The following is a 13882-nucleotide window of genomic DNA, read 5'->3' on the forward strand; positions in this document are numbered from 1 at the left end:
GCGGTTTGAGAATGCCAAGTTCTCACTCCACCTGGACCTAGGAAGCCTTTTATAAGAGTTGACACTAGAGAATCCCGGTCCCCCACAAGCCATTCCTCTTCTTTGCCTACAAAGGATAAAGATCTATTTGTCTCTGTGTGTATGTTACAAAAAATGAATGGGGATTTAATTACAGAGGCTCACTTCCTAAAAGGAAGTCCTATTTACGATGCACCATATGTTTTGCCAGCGGCCATACCCCTGAGGGCTGGAGTCTTGTCTGATCTCCTTAGATAAGCAGGGTCGGCTTGCCTGGCCTGGCCCAGGTCCTGGGAGGACCGGTCAAGGGTTCCAGGAAGTGGAGAGGGAGACCTAGGTGGGCTCTGGGCTGGGCGAGCTCGGAGGCCAGGAGACCCATGAGCCTCGGCAAGCGACCAGGGGAGGCTGCCCAGATTCAGAGGGTAGAATCGGAGGCTCGAACAATTTGCGATGATTAAAAATGGCCTGGCTTTTTTCATCTACTAAAGTGGCTCTTGAGGAGGAGAGCGTCTCTCCGATCCTTCCTTTCGTGGGTTTAATTCCCCCTCCGCCACTTCTGAGCCAGCGCAGATGGCTTCTTAGAGCTCCCAGAACCTTCTAGCCAGGGGTGCCGGGTGGGGAGAGGGTGCTGGGGAGGGGGTCTGGCCCCATCCGAGCTCTCATACCTTCCTTTGACTGCCTACTCAGTTTGATCTTTGGTGGTGCTTACGGTTTTAGGTGCTGGGAGGCGAGGGCGGTCCTTCAGGATTTCTCAGCTGTGCTTTAATGCAGTTGCTGGAACCTGCTAGAACCTGACTCTGTGGATAAGATTTATGACTGGGAGGCACCTCGTCCCACCCAAGCTTCCTTTTCTTTCCAAGCCCCCTTCCCCCTTTCCAAGGTGTTTTGTCCCTCTTGCCTCCTTTCTCCAGCTCACTTTTTAAACTCTCTCCCCCGAGGAAAGGTCACTGCCTTATCCCTCTTTCTCATGCTCCCCACCCCCTGTGGCCCTGTGGCTCTCCCAGCACTGCTGGGATGTCAAATGTGATGGGACGTCAAATGCGATTGTTTCCCCTTGCAGTTCAGCTGTGATCTTTAAAGTATGTTCTACCTGAATTTGGGGTGGGGGGCGAGGGGGGTGACACCATAATCTCTAAAATGCCCCTTCCAGGTCTCACCCTCGATCATGCCAACGAGCCAGTGGCCCTGTCTTTTCTGCTAAGGGTCTAGCAAGTACCCACCTGCTCCGAAGTAGGGAGGAGTCAGACAAAGCCACCAGCAATCAAAGCACTTCCTAGGAGGTTAAGAACTTGACAGCGATGAGGATTGGAATTGCCAGGCCTTGGACAGGGGTCCTGAAAGCCTCGGGTGCTCCCCGACCTGGGTTTTCCTTGTAGAAATGAGGGTGGGGTTGAAGGAGGGGATGATGGCTGGCTGGTGAGGGCGTCTACGGGGCGCTGTGCGCGCTTACTCTGTTCACGAGCGGGGGAGGGCTGGTGCTCCCTGGGGACCCACAACGCTAGGGCTCCCGGAAGACGCCACTGACCTCGCATCTGTCCCTGTGCACGGAGGAAGTTCTCAGAAAATGCCTAGTGGGACCACAACCGGCTTTCCTGCCGGATTTTCCCCTCACGTCCCCCTCATGTCCCCTCCTGTCCCTTGGGCCTTGGGACACAGCTGCCCTCTGCCTTCCTGATGGCCTCGCCAGGGCTTCTTCAGGTTTCCCATTTCCACATTAAACTTCCGGCCTCTCCTTCGCATGATCTCCAAGGAGGAATAACGAGGGATGTGAGCCCGTTTGAAAAGGCTTTCTTCTTGTTTCCGGGGGCTCGAAGCTCCCTCTCCTCTCAGCGCCCCCTCTCTAAGTGTCAGGTGATTCGATTCCAGATGTCGTTTGCTAATTAGAAACCCCCTTCGGTGCTCCTGTTATACTAGAGTCCAGGGCACTACGCGACCCTCCGAGAAGCTGGATGGGTTTCTAGCGTATCTTTTTAGCTGACATCAAAGGGTGAGGTTTTTGCTTATCTTTGCAGCCATGAAGCTGTGATGCCCTTCACCTCTCCCCGTACGCTCCTCTCTTTCCTCTCCCCCTCTCCTTCCTCCCAGCCTCTTTCTCTGTCGCTGTGTCCCTGCTGCTTCTCCTGCCGGGAGGCCTACCTGGGCTGTGCGCCTGTGTGTGTGTGCGCATGTGTGAGTGCATGTGCGCGTGCATGTGTGTCATGCTGGGTGGGAGTGTGGAGTCCACATTACAAGGCGGCCATGCTGCATTTCTGGCTGCTCATTGTTCAGTCTCCGTCTCCATGGTGACGGGAGCAGCTGCTCCATTCTGGGCCTTGGCTTGGCTGTGCTGGGCGGCCCGCCTGCCTGTCTGCCCGCCCGTCCGCCTGCCCAGCCGTGGGAGCTGCCAGCTCTTCGCCCTCCCGCTGCCCACAGGCCCTGCCAGGCTGGGCGCAAGAAAGCGTGTTTACTAACACCATCCACACAACTCCCTGGCTACCGCGGCTCTGCCCAGAAGATGTCAGGCCCAGGGCACCGGGAGGTGGGCCTGGAGCCAGGCTGTCTGCAGCCCAGGGAACACTGTCCCTGGCCTGCTGCTCCTTGGCCTGCCAGCAGCCAGGTGAGGGGCTCCAGCCTCAAGGCGCAGCCACAGGCGCAGGGGGCGTTCAGAGGCCCCAGCGAGGCCCTTTCCGAAGTTTTCCTTGCCCATCCTAGAATGCCTTCTGAACATTCTTGGCCTCACTGTCCACCCCACTCCATGCCTTTCAGGAGGTTTCCCTGACAGCTCCACTCTCTGAGGCCTTGTTACTGCCCTGACTCATGGAACCGTTCATACTGAAGCTCTCGTGGACGGAAGGAAGGAATTTCAGAGTTGGAGGTGACCTCAGAGATGTCTTAGCCCAGTGGTCTCCGTACAGATGGAGGGGAGGAGGATGGGGGTAGGGAGCTGGGGGTGCTGGGAAAACATGTTCAAATCACAGAGCAGACCACAGGCAGTGCAGAGACGTCCTCTCAGCCCAGGCCGTGTCCAGGCACCGCGCTGTGTTAGTTGGCCCTTCTCAAGGTTGGACTTGGCCTTGGCCTGGGCTCCCTGGTGCTGCGAGCCCCTTTCCTCCCCTTCTCCCCCTCTCATTTTTTCCCATCGTCCCTCTTCCCTCTCCTCCTCACCTCACTTTATCTCTTTGTCTCCTCCTGCTGCTTCTCTAGGGAAGCCCGGGCTCTGTGAGTGAGTGTGTGTGTGAGTGTGTGTGTGTGTGTGTGTGTGTGTGTGGCCTTTGGGATGTAAAGGCTATTTTCCTTCTGAATTTCTTCCTCAGCAACCAGCCTTGGTGGGGCCTTTGACTGATAAGTTACCAAAAAACACACTCTGAAGCACCAGAGCGAAAGGCCAGATGGCCCTGACCTTCAGCCTGCTCCTCTCCCCACAATGCCCCGGGCCCCTCCGGGCTCCTCCAGGCTCCTTCTCATTCAGCTCCAAGGGGAACTCTCTCTGCGCTACTCCCCGTCGACTAAAATCGTCTCCCTTCAGCAGATTGGCCGGGCTACCTGGCACCTCACCGCGCTGCCTGATATTTCCTTAGGAGTTCCTGGTGAACGCGAATCTGAGAGATCGGTGTCAACTCTCTTCTGTCCACCCCCGGACCCCCGACCCCGATTCACTCATAGGCGTCTCTTAAGGACCTGGCTGGGGCAGGTACTAGGAATCCGGATACAGGCCGGTGAGGGCTCCGCCTCGCCAAGACCACTTTGTGTGCGTTTGAGTTCACCTCCCGGCCAGATTCTGCTCCTGCTGGTGCTGGGCTCCGACTTGTTCCTTCAGGCTCTGAAAGTGCACATTTCCACCCGCCCCCCTGCCCCTGAGGAAAAGATCTGAAATTGATCACTCATTTGCCACAGGGAAGGAATTAGGGACTGTGCCCTCTCCCTCAGGGGTCTGTGCCCCAAATCTGATCTCGGCTGTAGAATTAGGTTTTACAGATGGCAAAAGGCCCGAGGAAAGGAATCTCAAGCTTCAGCAAACACACAGGGAAAATATTTTACGGGAGATCTCCAGGTTTTTGCCTGGCTGCTGGAAGTCCCCTTGAGGCCCTGACACAGATCTGGGGTCAGCACAGATCTGCTGGGAGGTATAGATGGGGCCCTACTATGGGCTGGGGTGTAGAAGGTGGGGGAGGGGTCATTTGTGAGGGGCCAGCTGCCTTGGGCTGGACAGTAGTGCTGGAGCCTACTGCACCCCAGGCCTCGAATAAAGTGCTTTCTACGCAGGCTCGTTCATTCTACCTCACCGAGATCCTAGGAGGTAGAAATGAACACCCCAGTTTTGCAGACAGGAAAACGAAATTCAGATCATGTAAGTGACTTGCCCAGCATCACTCAGCTGTGGACCAGAACTCAGTTCTATTCAACTGAAAACCTCATCTCTTTTTCTTGAATCGCCCTGCTTTACGAGATTGTTGGGCATCTCTTCTAAACCATGGTCTCCAGAACCGGTTGGGCACTGGAGAAGTCAACAAGGATGCCCTAAGTAACTCTATCCCACGGCTACCCCAAGTCAGGCCACCCTATCTTTTTCCTGGAACCCAACAGCAGCCTCCGTTCTTGTCTGCCTCTGGCTTATTTTTTACATAATTGCTAGAGGAAGAGTCCTAAAATACAAACTGCTCAAAAAAAAAAAAAAGAAAAAAAAAAAAGGGAAAACATGAAAAATAATAACAACCCAGGATGTTTGACATGACCCCACTTATAGAAAATTATGTATGTACTGCACCTATGTCCAAAGAATTTGAGAAACACACACTATACTGTAACAACTTTAAAAAAATGCTAAATAACGTTTTTAGAGACCCAAATCTGATGCCCCTTGCTACTTACTATCCTTCAATAGCTTCCCGTTGCTCCTGGGATATCATCCAAACTTACCATGGTTTACAAGGCTTTCCGTAGTCTGCCTCCAGTCTGCTTCGCCCACTGCAGGCCTTGCCACGCTGGTCACAGACTGGGCTTCCACCGAGCTGGATTCCATTTAGTGTCCTTGCTCAGCCTCCACCTGCTCCCTGGCCTTCCTGCAGCCAGGCGAGGGGCTCCAGCCTCAAGGTACAGCTGCAGGCACAGAGGAGTTAAGAGGCCCCAGCGAGGCCCCCCTCTTTCCTGTCCCTAGGACCCTCTTTCCCGCCATGTGAAAGGGTGTCATGGCAGTGGCTGTGTTCACAGGGTGGGGATACTTTATCAGGGTCGGGAGGAAGAGAGGTAGTTAGAGAAGGTGTTTTACAAGGGATGAACCCTGAATTGAGTCTTGATTAGTTTCTTGCTAGAAAGACTGACCCACTGGCTGAATGGTTGGCACACGTGGTATACCAGATCTCTCATTCAAGAGTCTGGGATGTCTATTCCCTGACAAGGGCTCAGGACCATTTCAGTGCCCCACAGCTGGGCAAACCCAGGGTCAGAGCGGGGAGTCTCTGGCCTTGCAGAATACTGACTCCAAAAAAACAACTGTCAAAGTGTGAAAACAGGAGGTAAAGACAATTTGATAAAGGCCCCTAAATAAGGAAGAGAGGCTGTGTAAGGGCTTGGGCTAGTGGCTCCAGGAGAGAAGAGTCACGGGCATTTTGTTATTCCTTTGATTAAAGACTTGAGAAGGCTTCTGTAGGAGAACTAGCACTGCCCTGGAAGATAGGATGTCAGTTTTCTAGTCCCGTCTTGTCGCCATTTGGCTGACACCCTTAAACCTCAGTTTCTTACTCTGTGTGGGTCTAGAGACTCTCTAAAAGAGCCCTTCCACCTCTAACACAATTAGAATCTCTGTTATGGAACTCATACTTCATCCCCATTGTGAATGAAATGCTAGAGGCATAACTGTAACGTTTTCAATAGCAGAGAAGATTAAATTAAAACAAATAATTTGCACTCTGATACGCAAACCAAAATGATCAATAGGATAATACAGCTTGACAGCAACCCGTAATTTAAACAGAGAAATGTGTGAAATCAAGAAATGTTGAAAATCATTTCAAAATACTGTAATAGTTCAGGGCTCAGGCTACCCAATTCTCTGCATGTGTATGCGTTTCAAAGTACTGTTATTATATATTTTAGCTGATATTATTCAAAGGGAGCTGGCATCGTGTAGAATTGGGAGTCATTGTACTCACTGTAAAAACTGAAAGAAATCAGCCCAGGGGAGGCGGCTTTCATGCTTATTTATGGAAAAACGCTGTTTAACTAACCTTGAAGTAAAATCTTTTGGGAAAAAAAAAAAAAATCTTTCTTGTGCCTTGAAAAGATTTTCCCCCTGAAACACAAAAGGAAGAAAATGGGATATTTTTTAAGTTAAAAAAAGTTTATGTGCAAAGAATCATTTTCTTCCCTTCTAATGAGGTATGTATTTGAACTTGAATTTGTAAAGAAACCGTGCTCGGTAAAGCTGCTGTGGACGGGGGTAGGGAGATCCCTGCTGACCTGACTCTTTTCCCAGGATCCTTTGAGGAAAGTTCACCAAATACTTTTTTTTTTTTTTTTTTTTGGTGGAGGCTTGGGAGGGTCTAAACACATCCACAATACCGGTCGAGCCACATTCTCAAAAGCGTCTTACACTAACAACTAATTGTAGCAGGTTCTCCTAGCTTCACGCTAGGAGACAAACAAGAGTTTGCGAACTGGAAAGGGACTTAGAAATCACCGGAGCCTTAATTTATAAATGCAGACACAGAGGCTCAGGGGCTGGACGGGTCCCAGGGCGCCAACGCTTCTGTCTCGCCTCTTCGAGGTGGACTGTGATTTCAGGGCTTCCGACCAACAGAAGGTTCCCGGCATCTTCTACTGTGGACAGAGGTCCTGTCCTGCTTCTCTTGTCAGAGGCGAGGCGTGGAATGCAAGCTTCTTGAGAAAAGAGGGCCCGGGGCGCTGGTGTCGCCAGAAAGTCCTCTAGGGACACAGCAGGTCAGAGGGACAGAGGAGAGAGCCTGGGTGGACCGGGCCGGCTCAGGAGAATGAGAAAGGTTGTGAAGAGGGAAAGTCGAGGTGGCAAGTGTGTCCTTTACACGCTGAGCCGCAGGCATCCGGGGGCAAGTGGGGAGTGAGTCCTTTCCGCAGGCTTCTGTGGCTCCCTCGCGAATCTCTCACCGCCCTCCTCTGCAGCTCATCGCCTCAGGACAGGAGACGTGTCCCTTTAGTCCTATCAACATGCAGATTATTTTCCTAATACCTTCTCTTTTAAAATTCCCATTTCTAGATGGAAAACCTGAGAATTAGAGAGGTGAAATGACTCGGACAAGGCTTCGTAGTAACACGTGCAGAGCGAGAGTCAGACCCCACGCCTTCTGACGTCCGGCTCTGCGGACCCGCTGTCTCGCCCGTGGCTTACAGGTGGAGACCTGTTGGCCCCCCGAGAAGGCTGCGGGGAGAGGAGACTGTGCTCTGTGTCCACCTGTGAACAGATGCTCCGCAGGCTTTGCGAGCAGAGGACGAGGCCGTGACCGACTCTGCATCGCAGTCGTGGCTTGTCCCAAGGGCCTCCCGGATGCTGGGCCTGGGCCAGACCCTCAGAGGATTCGAAGCCACCTAGGACTGAGTGCATGGCCTTCACGCCCTTTAGTCCTAAGGACTGATTTTTCCCTTACAACATGACTCCGTGGCAGACAGAAAAAGATGACGGAAGAGGCCCATGGTTTCGATCTGGGGATCGGGATGAGTTTTTAAACCTCCACAAGCCTCAACCCTTCATCTGAGAAGTGGAGAGAGGAAGGGGCTGCTGTTGAAAGGGCGGATTACATAACGTGCCCCAAACAGCAAGCCTGAGCCCGAGTGGGCGTGAAACACTCCAGGGGCTCCTCCTGGGGTGTGTGATGCCCCCACGCGGTCACACTGTCCTGCACACGCCCTCACTGGGCCCTCCTCGGGGTCTTGCCCCTTGCCCTGACTCAGACGCCATGTCTGTCCACCGAAGCCTTGGATTGGTTCAAAAGCCCTTGGTTAGGGAGACCTGATGTGGTCTTGCTTTCTCGCGGCACTCACGTGGCTGGCGAACATGTTTCCACGCCACTTTCCCTTCTTACCGTGTGGTGGACAGCCAAGGGCCATCGTATTGAATGCTGGCTTCAGAACCGTGTCACCGCGGTCAGCTTACTCCAAAATTCCTAGGCCTCAATTTCCTCATTTATAAAATGAGACAAGCAATAATGACGCCCCAGGGTTCCTAGGGAAGCGCGAGTAAAATCATGTGAAGCATCATCACGTCTGCCCATGAAGCCGTTCGATGAACGGTTGACTGTTGATGCGTTTCTTACACTGTAGGTGCTTGGAGAGTGACATCTTCGTCTCGCTCCCTCTTCTTCGGCCTCCGTCACGGTTGGCGCTCGGCACAGCTTAACTGAACCGAGAGCGAATGGCGGTTTGGAACGAAGCCAGGCGAAGCCCTGGAGAGAGACAGAGCGTCAGCCTTGGCTGTGGCATTAGGCTGAGCCGTGTTCGAATCCTAGCCTGACGCTCACTCACTACGTAATCTTAAGCGGGTCAACCGGAGTTTCCGTTTTTTAACCCAAAACGGAGATAATCACTCCAGCTTCAGACACGAAGCGCCGATCCCTTTGCAGACACCTCTTAGTGGCAGCGTGAATGGTTATAGTGACCATCGTTTCATGTGATGCTTCTCCAGGGGGGGTCCCAGCCGCAGCCTGTGGAAGGGCTGAGCCCGTCCTGAGATGGGAGGAGCCGGGCCAGGCTCAGCGCTGCCTGTTTCCCCAGCCACATAGTGCAAAGGACACACATACAGCTGTCTGTGCACAACTGTAACCAACAATCTGCCGATTGTCTGTCTGAGGTACCCACCCGCCCCATGCGACAGGTGGTTCTACGCGACAGAACTGCGGGAAGCGGAACCAACCCGATTTGCCATGGGCCCAGGCTGGAGAAGGGGCAGAAGCCAGTGGAAGTGATGGCGACAGGAGATTTAACCCTTCTTACATGCAAATGCTGAATGTTAGGAATTGGGGACCACCCATCAGAGGGATCTGAGGAACATAATTTTCCTCCGTGCCTCAGTTTCCTCATCTCTAAACTTTAGGGTTTAGGCTAGCTCAAGGCCAAAGGCCTTTCCAGATGCACCATGCTCAGCTGTGAGGACAGATGCTTTCCACATCCGCCAGCTGGGTTTTTAAGTCTTTAGCCAAAAGATCTCTGGGTAGTCGCATTTCAAAGGCTGCCCGTTCATCTCACCATGTCACTCCCCTGCTCAGAGCGCTGTATGACTCTTGGATACCCATAACATGACTTCCATCCGCTTGGCCTGGCCTTTCAGGCCTCTGTGCTCCAGTTTGCGCATCTGTAAAATGGGTGTAAGAAGCTTCCTGCCTAACAGCTTGGTAGTCAAGATCAAAATGAGAGTTGCATTAAACACTGTACCACCTAATAATAATCCTGGGGATAAACACTGTTTCTATGAATAATAGTTAATGAAGTCTATTTGTCAATCTATTGGGATAAAGTCAATTATTACAAATAGAAGAAATCAACTGGTGGATGCAACGCTGATGACGTCTGTAGTGGATTATTGAGACGATCAGAAGTCATCTTGCCTGCCCATAGGAGATGTTCAATGAGTAGTAGCTATATTATTATAACAATTACTATCATTTGCATACTGAAGGCATATCTACTAAGGAAATCTGACTTCTCAACTTGGCCTGTTTCTGAAAGTCTGGCCTTCCTTCCTGCAGACTTAGGTGTCAGACCCTGTGCTAGGCCCTGGGGGACACAAAGTCAGAGAATACCACCTGTGCCCTCATGGACTTTGTACCCAGTGAAATCACAGAGTCGACAAATGCTGGAGCTTTCAGGGCCCATGGGTCACCTCCACCCACGGTCACACCTTCTCTAGTGGCAGAGCCAGAAGCGGACCAACTCATTTCTGAGCTCAGCCTACCAAAGTATGTGAAGAAAGAGCAAAGATCAATAATCATTAAAGTGGACAAATATGACCACCGTGCTAAGGGGGAGGAAAAAGGAATCGTTTCCTGATCTTTCTTTTAATTCATTCCCAAATCGCTTTTTGGAATCAGGCGTGTCTTTCAGTGGGGTCTTCAGGGTGCTTCACTTTTGCCAACCACAGCGGAAGGACTTGTGCAAACTGCCCAGAATGTACCCGTTGTAACGAGCTCTAGCGATCTAGAAACCTTCCACGTCCCAATGCATCATCGTTACTCACAATACGTTCCAAACTCACTCCTCGGAACCCCAGCTCGAAATGCCCAGAGATCAATTTTCAATAGACTGACAAATAGACTTCATTAAATATTATTCATAGAAACAGTGTTTATTTAATCTTTAATGCTACCTAATGCATTTCGGTCAAAGTCATCAGTTCATGTTCAGGCTTTATTGCGTGGAAAATGGATGTGCTATTAATAAGTCAATACAAATACTAATATGGTTTCAATTGGAAATCATTAGGTTGCATTAAATGGCAAATGAAATCCATAGGAAGGATTTGTTTTATTTTGTTTGCAAGGAGGAAAAGGAGCCCTGAGAGGCATTGCTTCACTTGGTAATAAGGAGTGATTGGTTTCTGCAGAGCAGTGGATTACGGTATAGGCCTCGCTTCATTCTCTTTAGGATGGGGATTGAGGTGGAGCCTACTCCCCCCCAGCAACCCCCCCCCCCCACTCCCGCACAGCTGTTTGATGCTGCGGGCCAAATTGAGGTGGCTGCTTGCTCTGGAGAGTCAGCTGGAGGCCACAGGACACAGGAGGTGGAGCTGAGAGGAGGCCCTCCACTCTGCTCCTCCCCAGAGCTGGTGACCCTAGTGGACCACAGCCCTCTCCTGAAGTCGGCCAGCTCTGTAACAGCACTGACCTGGGCGCATTTGCTCTCCTGGCTCAAAGGCAGCACACATGGGAAAATGTGCAGGACTTTACATGCTCAGAGGCTCATTACGAGCCAAACCCAGCCTTTGGTGGCCCCAAACAGGACGCTTATTCAAAAGGAGATTCTTGGGCGAATGCAGTGGAGTGGATGAACCCCTAGGCCTTTTGTAGTGAAATGAAGGTGGATTCTGCAGCTGAACGAGATTCAAGTGCTGGTCTCTCCATCTGTTATCTGTATGACCTAGAGAGAGTGACTCAGGAGGTCTGAACCTCCCGGCCATCCTACGACTCCGTGAGATGCACACAAACTGTCCAGCAGAGAGTATGGCTCCATCAGCGTTTCTGTCCTCTGGCCAGACCCAGGCATCTATCATTCTGTGCCTGAACCTTCTTCCTGAATCTTGCCCTTTGTCCCCGCTAAGTGTAAGGAATATTCAGGACTGAGGAGAAATAAATAGATGTTCAATGCTTGCTTAGTGATTTTAGTAAATAACATCATCCATTTTTAACTCTCGCTGTGTGGTAGCTCATTTACACTGAATGGTCACTCTGCCCCTCCTGCTTGGCACAAAGCAGGCGAGGCCTTGCTCGCTTTCACACCTATAAGAGCCCCTTTGCTGAGAATGCCTTGGTTGTCTCTTTGTTTCAGTAAGCAATTCAGCAGGGACCAGAGATTGTCTCTCTGGCCCCTAGGTACCCTCTGCAGAGCCTGACAGCTGCTTGTGAAACGTGTATATTGGACGGTCAGTCGAGCCCAAGAAGTTTTAGCAGAGGCAAGTTTGAGGCTCGGAGTTGCTGACGAGAGGCCCCCAGCCTGCTGAATATCCTTTTGAGTCCATCTCCAGTAGAGATGGGACCAATGATGGTCGGTTCTGGTGAACTAACTGGGAAGTCAGGGGGACTCCTTAGTTTGTTACTTTTAAGCAATTTAATCTACCCAGCTGAAAATAAATTGTAATAACTAAGACTTATAGAGCACTTACCATGTATCAGGCAAGAATGTAAATGCTCTAACTCGGTTCATTCTTACAACCCAGTCCATTTCACAGATGGGGAAGCTGAGGCACAGAGAGGTTAAGCAACGTCTCAAAGGTCACACAGCAAGGAATAGTGAAGCTGGACTCAGGTCTTGCCCCAGAGTCCGACCTCTTAGAACACTATCCTCCTTCTCATGGTAAAAATATTCACTTCTTCTCAGGAAGGCAGTTCATTTCTTCTTGGAATTCTGGGGGATTTGGAGCTGTTATGCTGGTGCCCAGCTATGTGGCCTTGCCAAGTCACTTGGCCTCTTTGAGACAAGTATGTTTATTTGAAATACTTGGTGGGACTGGGGGAGGACTGAGAAAGTGGGTGTGATGTTGTTAAGTGCTTACCATGTCGCCCGGCATATTGAAGGCACGCAGACATCTCATACATAATTGTTGTTATTACGGTTTCAGTGTGAGAATAAAAAAAAAAAAAAAAAAGCCCCATGCCCTTTCTTGCTGGTGGTTTGCACTTGGTAGCATCCACGTGGTGACTCTTGGGACAGAAAACGTCTCTCAAAGTGGTTGGTTCTCACACTCATCCCTGCCCGATCCTGTCTTCAGCATCATCATAAATTTTTCCCAGACCTCTCGTGCTGCGCAGCCCCTCCCAGCACAGAGCTTTGGGGTTTGGTAGATCGAATTCCAATCTCCACGCTCCCTCTTCCTGTGAGCCTCAGTTCCCGAAGCTAAGAAATGTGGGTGATCACATTTGCCTTGCCGAGGATTAACCCTGGCGAGGATTAAGGGAAATAATATGGCTAGTGACCAGCAGGACACCTGACACGTAGTAGGAATTCAGCAAGTGTAGCTACAAATGCGTTTTCCATCCACGCTGGGAAGCTGGTGCTATGTGGTGCTGAAATCATTTGCTCTGTGCCTTCCACTCGCTGCTCCTTGTCCTTCCCCAGGGGACCACACAGCCTGAGACTAATCCCTCTTTCACATGACAGCCCCCAGGCATGTGAAGGCAGTTGAATGTTCTTTTCTCCAGGCCAAACAGCTCAAATCTTCAACTATTTTTTTCCCATGCGGGATTTTGGTCATTTTGCTGTACTGTCGTCCCTCTCAGTGATATTACACATTTAATATCTATGTGGTCAATTTTTATTTATCGGATTGTGACCGAACCCCGGACGCTTTCAATAATTCCAGGGCTGGGGAAGGAATCTAGGATCAAATGCTCCATTTGCAGGGGCAGCCACCAGCATACTGAAAGAACCCTGTATGAAGCAGAAGCAAAATGACAATCACTGCTCCTGTTTGACCTCTGGGGACCAGAGAGTCATTTAGAGCTTGAAACATGGGATGTAAATGAGTGTCTGCCTACTCCCTGGCTTCAGGAAAATGGCTTTCAATTTCTAAGGTGATTACAGTAAATTATACCTGGAAGAGAGAACCTACAATGATGTCTCAAAGTGCAATGAATTAATCGAAGAGCACGCGATGTACACACATGTGCCTTGGAAGTGAGAAGAAAGATGGAGACAGGCAAAGAGAGTATTTAATACATTAATTAGGCACAGAAAGGAGCTTAGTCGTCCCTTTATTGTGACAGTTTCTGAGTGCCTATGTCTTAAGTATAGGAATAATATAGGTAATCATTAGCATCTCTTTACCTGGGGTTTTTAGAATTGAATATATTATCTTAATATAACTTTCATGGACACTTAATAGCAGCGACAGAGCTTCTTCTGAGTCTGAGAACATACCATGAATTAAGCGTGGTGAAACCAAATTAAGAAAATGAACTAGGCTGTAGTTTCTTTTCTAAAAAGGGGCTGGTACGTCCCTGAATTCCCAGAATGAAATTAAAGAGGGAGATCTTGTAAGACCCTCGACGAAGGAGGAATTTTGTGCATTCTTTACCTAGAGTCCAAAAAAAAAAAAAGCTAGGAAATTGATATAAGGAAAGAAATATAGGCCAGAGGAGGAAAAGTTCAATGAATGAAGATCATTTAACCGAAAAAGGCCGGCCCGAAGTGGTTCTAATGAGTGTTGGGG

The sequence above is a fragment of the Pteropus alecto genome, unplaced genomic scaffold (assembly GCF_000325575.1).
Source record: "Pteropus alecto unplaced genomic scaffold, ASM32557v1 scaffold61, whole genome shotgun sequence".
NCBI classification, from domain to species: Eukaryota; Metazoa; Chordata; class Mammalia; order Chiroptera; family Pteropodidae; genus Pteropus; species Pteropus alecto.